This window comes from Leguminivora glycinivorella, chromosome 6 (genome assembly GCF_023078275.1).
Source record: "Leguminivora glycinivorella isolate SPB_JAAS2020 chromosome 6, LegGlyc_1.1, whole genome shotgun sequence".
In the NCBI taxonomy this organism is placed as follows: Eukaryota; Metazoa; Arthropoda; class Insecta; order Lepidoptera; family Tortricidae; genus Leguminivora; species Leguminivora glycinivorella.
In genome coordinates this window covers 9725654-9744520 of record NC_062976.1, presented here as the reverse complement: position 1 = coordinate 9744520, position 18867 = coordinate 9725654, and the positions used below count along the sequence as shown (strand labels likewise).

The following is an 18867-nucleotide window of genomic DNA, read 5'->3' as shown; positions in this document are numbered from 1 at the left end:
AGAAGCTTAAAATTCGTAATAATAATTAAAACACTTAATGAATACGTAAGTGTTTTCACCCGCGAATCATAAAATTCATAAGTTAGTCAATGTTTGTTATTTTGTATCCTTGACCTGTGTCGCCATCTAGTTTTCTCATAAATAGTACTTACATCGACCGAAAGAATTCTGTCTTAACAATACAACTACTCTACACGAGATGGAGCGCGTTACACCACAAAAGCTCAAATAGTGAATTTTTCTATTCGTGTTAAGTATTCTTTTCATTAATATAAAAAGACTTGAAAATATTATAACACCTCGCCCGCGAATTATAAGTTACCTAATGTTTGTTGTTTCGTATTCGACGCCTTGATCTGTGTCGCCATCTAGTCTTTATAATAAATAGTACTTACATCGACCGAAATAATTCTGTCTTAACAATACATCTACTGCACACGAGATGGCGCGCGAAGAAAAACGCATGAAAACTCGGAAATTCGCGTTTTCCGAGACCTAAGGATAAGTTAGATCGATTTTTCACCTCCGAAAACCCCCACATAACAAATTTCAGTGAAATCGTTAGAGCGGTTTCCGAGATCGTCGGTATGTATAAATAAATAAATAAATAAATAAATAAATATACAAGAATTGCTCGTTTAAAAGTATAAGATATTAGTAGCTATAATGTAGGTGAGTAGTGGTAACAACCTAACAACTATTTATGCAAATGCGCGGCCTGATATCCTGACCTGAAAGCAGCAGCCTTAGGTACTAAAGCTACTAAGGTTGCTGGGCTCAAACTTGATCTTAGAACGAAGAAGAGTACTCGTATAGGCTTCAAACCCATAAAATTGTAGTAGCGACTTTCCAAGCGTAGGTAACATCAAAGTTCTCTTGCGGTATATTGTACTTAGATATCACGACGAAACTGTTTAGTAAGTAACTGACAAATAGAAACATCCATTACCTTGTCATTAACAAACATACCTAATACCTATAGCTATATTAGGTGTAGCCATCCAAGCAGTAATCTTACTCCTCCATCCATCTACGGCTGATAGATACTACGTGAAGTGAACGTAAGCAAGTAGGCACTACGTACATACTTCTACTGTAAGTCATCGTCATCAAAATCAATCTATATCCGACGACGAATCAAAACGACCATAACGTCCAGGCAATGAGGTCGTAGACACATTTTTTCACCTCCACCGTATCGATATTTTAGACTTGGACTATAGTAAGTACCAACACCTACACATTTCGCCGCGCGGCGGGACGGCTGGAGCGAGTGCCCTTCAGAGCACGCGAGCCACGCCCGTGATCACGACACGACTCCGCTAAATTGCCCGCTAACTTTGTTAGCACTGTTGGTGCCGTACAGCAATTATACACGCAGGCAGCAAAACGATTCCTGACTACTAGTACACGAATACGAGGTATCAATTCAACCTTCATCTCAACCATTGGCCTCAACTATGTTCTCGCCAACAATCAACACGTGTCTTTACTTCATGCGTGCTCTGCCGCTAAAATGAAACAGCTCTACAACTCTAGTTTATGGTACATAGCCGACAGTTTTTAGAAACTAATTTTAGATACTTATTTTTAGATTTGTGTTTTTTGTCCATAATGGGATCACCGTCCATTATGGGGTATTTCACCTTAAATCTATAATTTGCACATTATACCTATGGAAACGTCGATATGTGTGAAGCGCATGAAAGTATGTATTATAGATTCACATCAGCTATTCTATTCGTTCAGATGGGTTCAGGGGACGAAGGATGCCACACCAATGATGTTATCAGTTGATCCTATAAGTACATATATATAACGAGTATGCAGACCATACTTCAGTCTAATCAGTATTATCTATATATATTCTCACAAGTGCCGCGATTATTATTTTATCTACTCTCCCCGTCCCGGTATATAAGTTATAACAGTTCAAGTCCTGCCGGAAGCCTTTTGTTATTATTTCACTTTAATATAATTTGCTTGACTTGGTTTTAAATTTTAATATCAGATACTAGATCCATTTAGATTCCGATACATAAATACATACGTTTTGTATTATTTTGCTCTAAACTAGTTAGTAGCAATTTCTAGGCAAAAAAAATAAATTTTCAGAATGCTGTTTTCTTATATTTCACAGTTGTTGCTAGCTTATATTTCACAAAATTCTGACTACTGTACATTGACCTCTAGATTCATAACTACGCGCTTGTTGCGAAGTTCAATTTACCTCTATATCCATCCATACCATCTATAGCGATATCCGAGCTATAAATCTCTACTTTTTCCCTACTTCGCCAGCGTACGTTTTTTTTATCGAAGAAGAGCTTAAAATCGGATATAAACATCAAGTTATCCGTTGTATGTCATTTTCTGGCATAAGCGGGGTTCTACTAAACAATTTATGTATAGAGGCAGGATTCCGGGCGGCGGGGCGTCCGGCCGGGTCGAGGCCCGTGGGTCGTTACCACCACTGATGTATTAACATGTGGGGTTTTCAACTCCAACTATCCTGGCAAGACATATCATTTTTTGTCGGTTGTCACAAGAATCTTAACGGTAACTTTACCACACCCACAAGTCAAATTCGCACACTAAGTAACTAAAGTAAGTACCTCGCGCTGTAACTGGCAGAGTTTTCTGTATGAAGGGCGAGACTGCCGGTAAAATTGATTAATGCCCAGTTGAACCCCTACATTGGTTGGTTGTGGCCCTTTGTGCGTTTTCACATTATCCTATCCGATATCGGATGTAGGATGACCCGATATCCCATATATTTAAGCCGCCATCTTTGATTTTTGCCTTTGAAATCCTTCCTGCCAGCACCACATCTCAAAAGCGTCATTCTTAGCTACGTCAAAGGTTTTCAGGGTCCAAGTTTCGGCACCATACATAAATATCGAGATATCGAGAAGACTCTTGAGATCGAACTAATCGCACTTTATTTTGACGTCGGATTCCTCTGTTCTTCCAAATCTTGTCGAAGTTAGCCATAGCACTCTTCGCAGGTTATCAATGACCTAAGATACATGAACGCGCTGACTTTTTCGTAATGACGAAGTGCTTTTAAATAACACGAGGCTGTCAAAACTAGCCAATGTCGCTGCCAGCTTACGTTGGAACGAGAGGTTAGATCGCTTTATCTCGTTATAATTTATGATTTTTTACACGTAATTATCAGTGAAATATCAAAAATAGGCAAAATTTTATCTTAAACTGTCCATGATTGGGTCCGTTACCTTACTTATAAAAAAGTGCTTCATTTTACATCGGTGCTGCGTTCGGTGCGGTGCCGGTGGTAAGATACTTTTAGTCGCAAAACTAAAAATGAAGGTGCCAATTTGTTGTCAGTATATTTATAGTTTATTTTGTTACTTAGTGTGGAAAATATAACATTACCTACTTCACATTACATTAGCAAGACATTTGCGAATAAACTGAAACTTATTGAATTCATTGTGTGTGTGTGGATTGAGTGAGCACCTTCCGAAAATAAAAAAAAATATGCTGATCATTTAGTAAAAGTTCTAAAACAATTGTAAAACGAATCTCTGAATTTGTAAAAAGATAAATCAAAAGATACAGCCATTAACATGTGCTCACTCAGTTCTCACAAACTACCAACGAAAACAGTGAATATATTCATTTAACATATAATATTTATATACTAACATTTAGTAAAAAATAGGCCAACCTACCTCTATAAATATTAGATCACCTAGTGACGTATTAAATTTTTTACAAATAGTTTCTTATGCTCACTCAATCCACACACTTTTGAAAAGCCGAATTTTGATGAAAAACATAAGATTTAGACCGCTATTATATGTGTATAGTTTAGTAAAAGTGAAATGGGAACGACATATTTTTTTTTTATTTTCGGAAGGTGCTCACTCAATCCACACACACACGAATTCATTACATCAGCAATTCCCGTTTAGTTTGTACATTTGTATCACGTCTCCGATTTGGATAAAAATTGGTAGGCTGATAGAGTCCACGATGCTGAGCAGGATCCACTAGGTTACCCAAAATGTCCTAGGTTGATTGTATGAAACTTTCCTTTTTTGTTACCGAAAATGTATAGAAATCTGGTAACAAAAAAGGAAGATTTCATACAAACTACATAGGACATTTTGGGAAACCTAGCGGATCTTGCTCAGCATCATGGACTCTATCAGCCCACCAATTTTTATCCAAATCGGAGACGTGATCCAAATGTACAAACTTAACGGGAATTGCTGACATTATACCCATTTTCCGACAGTTAAAAGGAGTTTTTTTTGTAGCTTTTTGCGTGCAGAAAATGTGCACGTTTTGGTAATGTAAAAAGCAAAATTTTGCTATTCAGACAATTTGTTTACTTAGTAACAGGGTAGACTAGTCCGAACCACATTGTACCGTGCAACCCTTGATGGTTGAACGATACCCGGCAGCGGCACATTGTACCCAACTTGATGGTTGAATAATTCGCGTGCGTCGAGATTGGTCGCCGTCGCCGGGCGGCGGGCGCACGGCAGCTGCACTGCAGCTGGCACGGCACTCGTTATGCTGTTGGCTGCACCGACTGCACCCAGCGCACCGCTACCTATTACGGACGTCTCGGCGGCGGCGCATTTACGCTTCGCTGCGTTTTTGTTACGAAGGATGCGTTGGATGCAAGATTTACAGGACATCTAAGTGATGAACGTTTTAATATTCGTCTAGAATATATTAAAATTTTGATGAATATCCCAATGTTTTTATTAAAAATACGAAATGCGTACATTATTTACGAATAAATCGTATGGTTTATTCTATGGGCACATGTATTTCAAAATATACAACCTAATTACAACTTTCGCTATAAAAGTTAACTATAAGATATAATAGGTACGACGTGACGTACACACGTACAGTCAACCAATTTGAATCCTAGGCCACTGTAGAACCTTTGCACAGTAAACGTCAATGTGACTTCTTATGGCAAATAGATCATGGTTTAAATGAGACAGGGTTCTAGAGTGGCCTAGGATTCAAATTGGTTGACCGTACATATCCATACTAATCCAAACTAATATTATAAATGGGAAAGTGTGTGTGTCTGTTTGTTTGTCCGTCTTTCACGGAAAAACGGAGCGACGAATTGACGTGATTTTTTAAGTGGAGACAGTTGAAGGGTTGGAAAGTGCTATAGGCTACTTTTTGTCTCTTTCTAACGCGAGCGAAGCCGCGGGCAAAAGCTAGTTGTTCTATAAAGCACTAAAGTTGTCCCTCACTATATACTTTTCGTGCTAATTGATAAATTGATAATGATTACTTTGATAACCGAGAAAAGCAAAATATTAATTGTTTGGCACTTGAGCGTAGCGATGTGTCGCTACCAGGTAAAACATTCCATCCACCACATTAACGAGAGGAAAACATTGCAAATCATAATGCATAGCATAACTAAATTAAATAATTATAATTTAACTAAATAACTTAAATAACAGTCGAAAGTATCGACACATCTCTTACCCCATTCTAGTCCACTATAATGTTGTAGTCAAAAATTTCTAAATGCAATTTCCCAAAAGGATAGGATAAGGAAGCCTTTTCGAGCTAATGTAATGGAAAATATGTTGACTAGTTTGCTTTGCCAGTACATACTTATATCCAATATAGCATGCAGGGAAACGATAACAGGACACGTTAAACATTAATGCTGCCTTCATACAGAATAAGTAATCTCAAAAAAGTTGCACGACTAGTGGAAGACGGGTCGCATTAGGATAGGCAGGTTGGAAGTATCCCAAGGAGGTTGGGTGGCCTCCCGTCGTTTCCCGCAGCCAAGAGATGCTTTATTCACCAAATGTTCTGTCTCACCACTGTACACATCTAGTGTAACTTGGTCCCGAGGTCCTTGAGAATCTTGCGCTACCAGAGGTGATTGTAGGGTGGTTTATAGTGGTTACCACAGGGTAAAGTGGTCCGTAAGCGTTGCGAGCCCTCTGCCGGGGTCGGGCGGGGCTGTGGCCGAGGGCACGTTGGCGTCGTGTCGTAACTGTAGCAGCCTAGCAGCCATAGCTGCCATAAGGCAGGCGCGTCTGACGTCTCGTCCTTGGCTCGGCGCTCGGCGCGGCGCGGTGCCTGCGTCCTAACAACCAATTAGGTCAGTTTTACTCGACTGATTATAACTCTCGATTACATTACATACATGCGAGCACTAAATGATTAGTTTATGTTCGAGCATGCTATCGAATCTGATCTCTTTTAGATTATATCATATGTATATATGTGTCATTAAGTGAGTAGGTACTTACCTACACTCGTATTTAGTGCGTGTTCCTAAAGAGCTAAATGTAAGTTGAGAAGGTAGTTGAAGGTACCTACTACATATCGTCACTACTTTAAAAAAAACTTGTATCTTCGTCTGTCAATGAAAATACAATTGTAGTAAGTATGTATGGAATGCATATAGGCTTACTGCGTTTTAACTTTGAGGAACAGCGTGAGATACGAGATTTTTTAAAAGTAGTGACGATATCTCAATTCATCATTTTTACGGTTCTGTCCCAAAATGGAACAAAAGCGATTGCAGCTAGCAGGTACACGCACTTATTAGAATTTACTAAAATTACTAAGAGTTAACTGTTAATAAAGACAGGAATAGAAGCATAAGAACATTTGCTTAAAAGAACTATGGATTGATTTAAAATAAAACATGCTTTATTGTAATTTGTACAGGCTCAGTTCTAGCACTTGATACATTATATACCTCTTCCCCTCTACGAAAACTGAAATTACATCCACCATTTTCCTGGGCGGGTAGAGCTCGTTCACCGTTTACTTTCAACGATTACTTACTTCACGAGATCCGGTATAAATGTATCCCCGTGTACGCCTTACAATTAAGTAACGGGATATCAAGTTACGCTAGACACCCTTTGACAGTCGAGGCAAAGGCGGCTTATGAAGTAGGTAGCTGTCACGCCGCTCTGAGATAATGTTATCAGCGATAGCCTTGCCGAGGATTCTGCGGCCGAGTGTGCATTGCAATCGCTAACCGAGCAGAGTCGAAGCAGTACCAGTGTTGGGCTCTCCTATTAGGCGCAATGTTTTTACGGATCTGGAGGTCAAAATGTACTAGATTGCTTTAGAACATTAATCCCCACGCTCGCGCAAGCAATGGGAAGGTCAGCACAGCTCGCCTTTCTCTTTGCGCCGGTTGCACTGCGAGCTGCGTTGTCCTTGTCCCCTACATACACTGCACTTAATTGCAGCTCATGCAGACCGCCAACGCCTTAAATATGCGTGAAAAACGTAAACCTCTTTCTCTAGCAAAGAACCGAAAAATAGTTGTATGTTATCCAATATATAAAACAAAATCGCATAATTACAAACATTATTATTGGTTATAAAATGTTTATAATGTGATATTTATCAACGCTAAGGCCATGAAACCTCTTCTGCGAATAGACGTTGAATAGAACTACTTTTACGTTGAACTCTAGAATAAGTAAATTAATTTACTTATTGAGCTGTTATATAGGAAAGAATGGTAGAGTCGGCTCTACAACATCGCAAAGGCGTTACCGTGATTCGTAACTAAATAAACTGATAAACAGCTCCGCATTGGTAATAAAATTTAATTAGTTTGTTGTTGATGCGACTCATACTTTTTACCTAAACTTCTCAATCATTTCGATCGCGATGCGTCAAAACGACGACCACTCGTTTGGCGTGTCGCCCACTTTAACGAAATTTAGCAGTCATGTCCGTGGACTCCAGTTCATCGTCGTATCGTATTATGGGAATCGCACTGGCAGGATGCTTTCAATGCGCCCCCTCTCTGGGAAGTAATTGTGATTGCCCACCGAGCGCAGCGCTTCAGGAGACTGATATAGGTGTGATCTTCAACTACGAGGTAGTTGCGGATCTTGTGGGTTCTCGTTATATGGACGCAGCGGGATATTTCTTGTGAATTAGGCAGCTGGAGTGTCATGCTCGCTGTCACTGAAACGAAAAGAGGTCGGCCTCTCGCCAGCCGCCAGCGCCTCTATATCGAGTATAACACATGCACAGCGCACACAGCGACGCGTGTAAAGACACGCGTGACACCGCGGTGTTCGCCAGTATCCTGAATCTGTTTTATGCACGCCTGACACATGGGTGAGGTTTTAGGACAGCTATATGATTTCCCATTCTCAGCATTCATTCCCATTGGTCCTGGTGCTCAGTGTTATTTTTTGTAACTTGTAACCTTATGTGCGTAATGCTTTAGGTATATGCACATACCTACATAACAATTTTCGTGACGCCATTTTCAGCAGAGAATGTGTTAAGTTAAGGATGGGCAAAGGATTCAGCGTACGTGTATTTAATAACCTAACCACAAAATTAAAATTTTGAAAAAACCCCCGACCGTGACATACTAGACCGATTTTCATGAAACATGGCTAAGAACACTCCCGACTAACTCAGCTTTCAGACAAAAAAAACGAAATCTAAATCGGTTCATCCGTTTGGGAGCTACGATGCCACAGACAGACACACACACAGACAGACAGACAAACAGACAGACAGACAGATAGACAGACCGACAGACAGACACGTCAAACTTACGCCGTGTCTTGCGTGGGCGATGGTCGCGCGACCGTCGCGCGACCATCGCCGTCGCGTCTCATACTTCCATATCGATAAGGTTTGATTTCGTATGCGTCGCATCGCCGTCGCGCTACCATCGCGCGACCGTCGCCCACGCAAGCCACGGCGTTATATAGCACCCCGTCGTTTTTGCGTCGGGGGTTAAATAGTTATTTGTTATACAAGGGGACAAAGTTGTATTTTAACGCCGAGTGTGGAATTGAAAAACGAGCAAGTGAAAGGATTCTATAGTTGAACCACGAGCGAAGCGAGTGGTTCGAGAATAGAATCCTGAACTTGTGAGTTTTTTAACACACGAGAAGTAAAATACATTTGCACCCGAGTGTAACACAAAACTTTTCCCCTCACTATAGCGAGGAAACTACAACGCAAAAAATGCGTTTATCACTGCTTCCAGTAGTTCCACAGGTGGTAAATCATCTTTATTACTAGATTCACCTACTTTTATCAATTTTAAACCAGTTAATTTGACTTTATTCAAGGTCAAATTACTTTACCCACTAGTGGATAAAATGCGTTTTTACCCGCTGGTATTAAAGGACAAAACACGTGTTTCCGAGCTAGTGAGGGGAAAAATTAATTATGTAAGTACATTGTGGCTCTTGTAATCTGCGTTATAGACTTTTGAGCGCCCTGACTTATTTATTTCTAGGCATGTCAAACACCTTTCGGTACTTAAGGTACAATATGTCACTCAAATAAACTCGTGGTATGGCTACTTCTTACGACTGAATGATTATTTCAGTGCTATCGTTGTCTTCGTGAACAGTGATAACGATAGCACAAGATTTTTTCACGTTCGTTCCGTGATAAGGGTTTTGCAAGTCTGCATAACAATTCATGATGTTCATAGTGATTTTCAAAAAATATTTCTGAAGCCTAATTGCCGAGTTTATTGAAGGTTGTAGACGTTTATTATTTTTACGAATGAATGATTTTTCATTCATTCATTCATAAAACTATAAAACTCTACCCCGAGAATAATTAAAGATTTGAGCCTCGGAATAAATTTTTCACCACACCAACTGGTAAAGTTAGGCTTACTTTGCTATTCAAAAACAGATAGCAAAATTGAATTTAATCCACAAGAGTGCAAAGTAATTTCATACAAATTTTAACTTGATATCTTGAGCTGGCTGGTAGAAATTACCTATAAATGATGATTTTGAATCATAACTAAATATTGAATAAATTTATAGATTTGATTTAGTTGGATATTTTATAGTCAGTATTTTGTTCGTATTGGTGTGGTGAAAAATTTTGTGTTTCACTCGGCGGCAAAGTTTGTTTAACCTTCGTGCCTTGAAACAATAACTTTGCCCCCTTGTAAAACAAATAACTATATTAGCCGACAAGAGTTATTTTGTCGTAGGAGAGTTTGTAGTGGAGGAGGAGGGTTTCCCGTACCTAGTATTTAACCTTCCCTTTTTTGTAATGGTCTATGTACTACTACGGTAATCGTGAGTATGTCGCGTATGTTTAAATAATAAATACCTAAGTATAATATGGTAGAGTTGGCGCGCCTTCATTGGTCGGCCGGGCGTAGCACGCTAGCAAGAGCGGCGTCACCTAATTGACTCCACTCTGCACCTTAATTAGTGTTTGTCTGCGATCGCCGCGGACTGTTATAGAGGTACCAGTATATTATACACTACATTGCTAGCGAGGCCACCACCTGACACGAGAGCAGCTGGCGGCCGGCTGCCAGCGCCGGCTTCAAAACTTGTTTCCAGGCAGACGCGGCAATATGGCCGACTAACCACCAAACGTTCAACAATATCGCGAGACAACAGTGATCGCCCACGTTATCATGACCTTAATCCGCTACCTGCAGATGCAGCGTCCGTGTCGTCACCGCTAACGCAGAACAATAGATACCTACTCTTCAGCCCTACGGCTTCCGAGAAGCGGGCGCGCGGGTTGTTGGCTCTCTTTGTTGTCGTGCGCATTGTCGAGCGGTTGTCCTTTGCCGCGTCCGTGATCGTATTTTTCCGGCGGTGTTGCGAGCGTGCCTTCGCGGAGTTGTTTACTCGAGTCGCTAGAGTACATAGTCGTGTATAGCTAGTTGTGTGGGTACATAGGCGGCTGGCGCGTAGGCAGCGACCGTCGTGAGCCCGCGGCGGCGTCGTCGCACGGCCCTGATAATTTGCTGAGCTTATGTTACTTCAACGGCTTCTTGCGACACGTTGCGACTGCTTTCCTGGGTTTCTACTCCCTACACCACACGCTTAATGTAGGTGAGTAAAACTTATCGTCTTGTTTTCTTTAGGAACAATAAAATTCACAATTCTCTCTTTTTTTCATAGAGCTGTGAGCGAATCACTTCTCTGAAATGAGTTAGATAATTTATTTACACTTCGCCTAAATTTGTTTATATCACGAGAACCACGCCTTGACACCGCAACGCAACGTAATTATATTATGTATCCGGCGACAGTATTGATATAACTACATACACATATTAATTAATAACTACGAGTCTACGACTACGATCGACCTACGAATAGCAGTAGAAAAGTTTTTGGCTGGTAATCGGAAATAACTTTTTCCAGACTGTAATCAATTAGAACCTAAGCTAAGTCTCGGTCTAGTTTAGGTTTTGAAACGGTCGGCATACGTAACACCGCTGCAGTTGTAAGCGTCCATAGGCTATGTCGACTTCGACTGCTTAGGTGCCATTAGGCGAACCTTTATGCTTGTTTAGTACCAAAGAATTATCGGATAAGTGATATGATACGAGCTATAGTATTTGTAATATGTAGGTACTTGTATTGTCACATTCATGTAAATTCTCGTTATCTCTGTTTCAGGATAGGTAAGACATATAACTTCCACATATGAGTGCTATAGCACGCTAGTAATCAAAACTAACCTTTGATACACCATGTGCCATGCATTAGGTATTAGTTAGGTAGATACCATTGTTCTCTGGCATCTATTTCGAGCTGTCTGGTTTAATCTGGAATTGACCGAAGCATTAATATTGTAGGCTTGTTGTACCTCTAGGCACGCACGACGGTCGCCGCCTCGCTGCGGTGTATGGCACACCATCGCTTTTATGTCCACTCGGTAACTAAGCCATCCGCATTTGGCATTTACGGACATCCACACCATTTTTGCGTATTAGTTATAGGTACCTATTTATAGCAAGTGTGTTGTTGTCTCTACTTGATTGCACATCTAACAACAGACACACTCGCCGACCCTATATACCTATGTACAACCTGTTTACATGGTTGCTAACTATGATTTGTAATCAAACATACCTACCTACGTAGTCGTATGTTAATGGGTAGTATACGTTGTTGTTTGTTTGCCGCATCTCATCACATGAATAAATGGCTCGTGAGGCACAAACAAAGTTGAAGCTGTTGTTTGTGATAGTGCGCAACGTCGTCGTCCGTGACACCTACACGAGCGAACAGCACCTCTGCTATCTGGTGGTTTGATAAGAGGGCATTATCAGCGGGCCTCCGCGACTGCGGTCGGGTGTTGGCCGCAGTCGGGCGGACGCGCAGAGCGCAGAGCCGGCGGCGGCGGCTCTCACACATGTTGCGGAACGTGCAGCGGGCCGGGGGCAGGGCGCCGCGGCGAGGGGCGGGAGCGCCAGGGACGGCTGGCGTCAGCTCACCGGCACGCACACATCCGCGCCGCCAACACGACAACACGGAGTCCGCGCCCGATGCCCGAGGAGCGTCACAACTGCGCCTTATCGCAGCCATCTTTAAACGAGCACAGAGCACGCTACCCGCCCGCGCTGCTCGGTACGAATTCCATTCTAGATCACGTTGTTAATGCGACGGCCATCATCTGCCGCTGCACTCCTTTCATTATGTGCGGCTGCCAGCGTGCGCCCGTCGCGCCGCCGCCGACCTCTTTGCCTCTTCAAGGTTATGCTAATAATGTTAATGGCCACTTGGACAAGCAAAGTAAATGTTCACTACCTAAGTAGAATCTTTAGACAGAGCATAATTATTGTTAAAACGACACACGTGCTTACCGACTTTTACATTCAAAAGCAGTTTGTCTTACCGCCGATGATTTATTACCAATTCTATTGACTATTGTTAAAGTTATTTACTCTTTCATTGCGATGCGAGCATTGATACTTACCTACAACTAAGACTGTCTTTTTTTTTATACTACGTCGGTGGCAAACAAGCTGTCTAGTTGTTATGAACGTTGTCTTTGCTATGCATTGCATTATGAGCAAAACAATGGGCCGGCCGCGCTAGTTGTCATATCGAATAAAGTTCCCTTCGCTTGGGCTTGGCGCTCGGCTGCCGCGTGTACCTACATCTCCACACTAGGGTGTTCTTGCGGCGACCATCTGTATCGATCCCGGAGGGAGGCGCGGGTCGGCATCCCATCGCCTGCGTCTCCATAGCGGCAGAAGCGTCGCTTCGGTAAAATCCAGGCTAGAGGCTGTCGGGCGGGTGATAAAGGAAAACTGCCTACGTAGTCGTCCCCAGGCGGGTGTTCGCTCGGCGTGGCGTGTTGTCGCAGCTATATATAGCGCGTGTTGGAGCCGGTGAGACCGCACCCGCCGCGCCGCGCCGACGACGTCCGATGAAAGGTCAATTGGCGCGCAAATTATTTGCGTCGCAAAATCCGCAGCGTCGGTGCACCATCCAGCTAACACTCAACATTATAAGCATTTATAACAGTTGCTATCAAAACAAATTAGTACGGCCTACACTTTCAAGTCTTTCAACTAGCGTTTGTGCGGGGGGAATGGGGGGATCGAGGAATGTGAAAACAGTAAATCACATTCGTAATCGAACTACAACTCATGAGGATACTTCGCCTTCCCGGTGTCGACGCAACGTCACGTCGAGTGTTAATTAGGGCGTGCGTATCAAAGAACCAACTCACGACTTATCAGTTGACAGCTCAGGCTGAGTGGCATATATGTAATATTTGTCGCTGTTGGTTATGTACCTAATACTTATACATATAAGTAGGTACATGCCTCCAAGCTTAAGTATTTACTCTCCAAGTAATATAAATTGCATTGGAAATTGTGTCTCTCGAGTCATTATGAAATTATGTTGTTTAGAGGGCTGTAGAGGTTCTACTAAATTGGCGGTAATCTTATGATCGCATTATAAAGACGAAAAACATTAAATCATTGCTCGTAACCGGCGGCGGCGTAAGACTCGTATACATCCTATAAAATAATTATGTGCGTGTAATGCTAATGACCGTATTCATTAATACAGTTAATGATTTGTGGTTTGTGAGCAAAGCTAATATTTATTTTTGCACCATCTGCACGACCTACGTGCATTTGTCTTGATATTGGATAGATAGAGATTTTTTGAGTCAATAAATAAATCACTACTTATTCAAGTATTGGTCGTATCGTAGGTTAGGTTTACTTTTAGTTTAGCCTGCGAGAGATATTCTCGGTTAGTGGCGGGTAACCGTTTGCAAGAACAAGTTTCGAATGCAAGAAGTGTTCAGCGGAGGCCGCGGCGAGGTGAGCGCAGTATCATTACCAGTACCACGGCATTTGCGTGGTTAGTCACGCGTGGAATGCCCACTTGCCCACGCCAACTGAGGACCAGCGTTTCCTTTGATAGAACAACGACATATGCGTCCTCGCATCCCAACGCGTTTACGGCGTGCTGTCTCTGTCCCGTCCGCTCCGGTTAACACTACGCTTTACCGAGTATTCTGGTCCGACGGACGCTAACGACGCCAAAGAGTATAACCATCAACTAAGTAGGTATGTGACGCCACAGACAGCCACGATTGTTATAAATAATACGCTCCGTCCACAACGCACCGACGCTAAACCTTACATGTGCACGCCGCACGTGCTAAATCGCCGACTCTGTAGATAATGTCTTGCGAAACCTCTCCAGACCTTAACTAATTTGGTTATAAAACTATGCATAGTTCTTTGGGCAGAATTTCAGCATATTAGGCTGCCTTTTACGATGTAACAATTTCCGACAACCTATGTTGTTAAAGTCGATGTGAAACTCTCGGAACGCAAATGTAAACAACGCTAATATATTTCCTTGGATGACATACATTACGGCGTTACAATGTAACAGGATAAAAAATTCTCGAGCGCAAGCAGTATAGTCTCTTAATATCGAAACGGTTCGTAATAATGAATATTCGCTTAGTGAATACTTTTATTCGCATCATACGGAGGCGTTGTCGGTGACAATGGAGCGTTCCGATGCGAGGTACACCTGGTCAAAGGGGGTTCATTGCACCAAATTAAGCGCTCGCTTTACAGGTATATTTGCAATCTGTACCTACTGTTCGAGTACAAAACAATTAAAAACAAGACGACGAATTACTCTGTTACTAATAACACAATTGTGTAACGTTTTGTGACTGTCAAATGAAATTTTAAAAGAAACATCAAGCACTATAGGTACCTATGTGTAGTTAACTAGGCGTGTGTCGGGTCGGACCACGCATAATGGAGGGTTCCAGATGTTCATAAGGTTCAAAACAAAAATAAATATTAAGAAACCGCTCAACTTATCATGTTCAGTTTAGGACCCACTCTACATATTTAAGTTACGAGAGTTGAAACTTTTTAAGAACTGGCGGAGCAATATTATCAAATATCATGTTTTTTTTGTCAATGACAAACATAATTATTTGTGACTAGTTATTAAACCACAAGCCACAGCTACGCGCTGATGTTTGCCAAATTAACAATTAACGATTATCGGTCCACACAACACTAACGTGCTCTACGTAGCGTAGAGTCGATTATGAACGGCGCGAGAATCGGCAATAGAGCGATGGTCGTTGAAAGCAAGAGTTTTAGTATGCGTCCTCGATAACTCCAAATGACTCGTGTCTCGGGAATCGGACTCGGGCATCGAAAGTGAAAGGAGTGCCGTGTACACTACCTACTAATTTTTATGACTACGGTGAACTGTATAGATATTTTTCGATATTAATTTAATACGCCATTTCCATAGCTGGGCATTAACTCGTTAATCCGTTAATCGTTAATTAACGAAGTTAACATTTTGGTTAACGGATTAACTTTTAAGTTAACTTTAAAAAATGTTAACGGATTCGTTAACTTCCGTTAAATGTCTTCGAGTCCGTTAATCGTTAATCTAGTTCCGCACGCGCCGAGTAAAACTTGCTCTAACCGCTACTGTAAAAGGCCGGAGTACGGCGAAACCTAGGATTTTCCCGAAAATTCACAGTCTACATATCAATTGGTGCCTTTGGATCACTTGTTCGAGACCTGCTAAAGTTTATTAGTCCTACTGCACCCATCACTAACCGCGAAACAGAATGTAAACCATCAGGCACGACGCATGGCACATAAATCGCGCAACCGACGCATCAAGCCAGAGTTCGGCGGACCTCGCTATCTACCAAGTTACCGTGGATCGTGAAGCTGGGATTTTTCAAGAGATTTTGGCGATCTTCGGTCATTTACAGTAACATAATAAACTTACCCAAAAACTTAATAGTTAATAACTGATGCAACTAGCTACAGTAAAATATTTTTTTATCACGATTAACGGATTATCGGTTAACTTTAACTTCCGTTAAATTTGTTGAAATGTATCGCTTTAACGATTAACGACGTTAACTTTTATAGTAACGCATTAACGATTATCGAAGTTAACTATTTGATTAACGGTGCCCAGCTATGGCCATTTCACACACGACTGTTGACTGGAACTTATAAAATACGCAGTTTTTAAAGTCAATGTAATCTTTGAAACGGTAATTCTTCTTGTAAATTTGTTCTTGGAAAACATAGTCTATGCGAAAGCTTGAAAGCAAGAACATCCTCTGGGACAAATAAGAAAAAAGGTGGCAAGTCGAAGCACGGCATTTCAACGCGATGCAGCTTGCAGCTTCGCCTCGTTCAAATAAAATGTCTATCCACTCGCAACAGCGCACATCTGACGACATCGAGTACTCCTCCATACCAAGTAAAAATAGCATGTTGAAATGTTAGTCGCATCCATGTGGAGTGCTATTGCGGCATAATATTATACCATGTTTTGATACGTTGGTACGAATAGTTATCATGTTGCTGTGCTACCACGTGTAAGAACTCGCGGCAATCGTGTGGTATTTTTACGTTCGTTGTGTCAAATGCCGGGCGTCATCCACGTTGGGTAGAGCGTGTGCAAACATTCTGCACCCTAGTTCGCAACGCTTGCGAAGCACTTAGTCACGGTCAGGCCAGACCAGTTTACGGCTGAGCTCGGATTCCGCATACATAGTTGATGAATTACGTGCTACTGTTATATAGATAAATATCGAACATGGGCTGCCTGCCCATTTAACATTATATGCATGTTATATAGATAAATATCGAACATGGGCTGCCTGCCCATTTAACATTATATGCATGTTATGGTTAATAAAATAAGATAACATACATATGTACCAGAGTCATTAAATTGCATAACATTGACCACAGAAATGGCATGTTGACCAAAATGTATTTGACCCGTATTGCAATCGCTAACAGAGTTCATGCGCGAGCGATCGTCTACTCTCTACTTCCCTGCGCATTCCTAATTAGATTACGGAGAGTATACTGGCGTCCATGAGTCAAATGTTTGTGTGCCTTCCTTACGCGATTGGAACTGAAGAGAAGCAGTATAAGTGTGATATTCGATTACGGACAGTTTATACGAATCTCGAGGACATACTTATGTCGGTTCACCCAAGGGAATGTGCCAGGAATAACAGCCTTGTGCGAACGTAGCCGCAGATAGGTAGAGGACCGTGGTAGCCGACATCCCTGCATCCCCGGGCTCTATAAATACACAGCAGGTGTGGTGAGCGAGCGCGCGCGGGGAGAGGGCATCCGCCTCTGCAGAGCACAAACCGCTCGCAGCGGCCAACGGACCTTAGCGACGCCATATCGATTGTGAGGGCTCCCCCTGCGGCGCGCCGCCGCCATTGTGCTCGGGCTGGGATGCCTTCTTCCTGCCTCGGCCCTGACTTGCTCGCCGCGCCCCGCGCCCGCGCCCGCGCGCCGGCCCACCAGGGCACGTCCGACAGCTGCCGGCGACTACATAACTGCAGCTCACCACTTGCACGAGCCGCGCATTAAATTATTCACTGCCGTTGAAAAATTATTACTCGCCAGTTGTGCTGCCATCGATCTAGCACTTGTACTTTATTTAATATATTAAATAACTAAAGTAAATCGCATAACCTTCGAAAGCCGTTATAGTATATTTCGCTTATAAGTTTTTAACAGTTTCAAATTCTCTTTTTATTTAATCCCGTTTCATACGCTGGACTAAGATTTATTCACAATTATGCATAATAAATTGAATTAGAGGATACATTCGACTCTAACTTGTTCTTACCACTGACAATCCAGGCTATGTCTAAATTACACCGGTGCATATGCATATCATTCACCATATGATGAGTCAGCAGTCGAGTCGGTAATCGGTATCAGTTGCTGCAGTTTAGTGACTTAGGTATTGTTCGATGCCCCGAGTGACGATACTCCATACTGATAAAACGCTGCTTAGAATTTCTCTTTTAAAGATGAGAGATACGGGTAATCTGACTTGAACAAAAACATGTACGTAAAGGTAGTCAAGAAAGGGCCTGTTTTAAAAGTAAAAACGTCAACCACCAAAGTTTTTTTGACGAGGCCTATTAAACACTGTTGACGTTATATTCCGTAAGGGCTACTTTCAATTTTATTGTCGAAAATTTTTAATTTTCTGACTATTTGATCAACCGACAATAAATTTATTAGACCCTCATTAAGTATTTTTTTTTGTTTAATATTGTAATTACCTAATAACGTGGAAAACAAGACTTTTCTTTAGATACGTTTTCGCTAAAACAACTTATCAATAATGCTACTTTTACCTACTTAAATTAAAACTAAAATCCTTTCCTAAATAACTGTAAAATCAAAAAGTTATACTAAACAACCCACTGGAAGAGGCCTCCCCGTGCAACTTCCGGTGCAAATAAAGGTGCCCTTTAGATAGTGAAGCCAAGGATACACTAGGGGACAAATGTCCCACGACACGTGTCGCCAGCGACGTCGGGTGAAGTAGCGCGACGTTGTCAGACTTCGCTCGACATGTCTGGCGACATCGCGCGACATGTGTCGCCAGTGACATCGGGTGATGTAACGCGACGTTACCGGACTTCGCTCGATATGTCTGGCAACATCGCGCGACACGTGTGGGCAAAGACATCGGGTGTCGCGCGATGTCGCCAGATATGTCAGGCGAAGTC

At 42.0% G+C, this 18867-nt stretch overlaps 1 protein-coding gene across 6 annotated transcripts in view; it reads left to right on the top strand.

Annotated features, from left to right (window-relative positions):
- The window catches only part of LOC125226897 (zinc finger protein 729-like), a 43567-nt gene that overhangs the window by 11759 nt on the left and 12941 nt on the right, over positions 1–18867 (top strand). Inside the window, exon 1 of one of the 6 annotated variants that reach the window (XM_048131067.1) lies at positions 10572–10865. The exons of 1 other annotated variant lie outside the window; for it this stretch is intronic. The gene's annotated coding sequence lies outside the window, so the exon portion shown is untranslated. Of the gene's footprint in view, positions 1–10571; positions 10866–12241; positions 12393–18867 lie in introns of those variants that run through there. 4 more of the 6 variants (XM_048131070.1, XM_048131069.1, XM_048131068.1 and 1 more) reach the window with 4 other exon arrangements.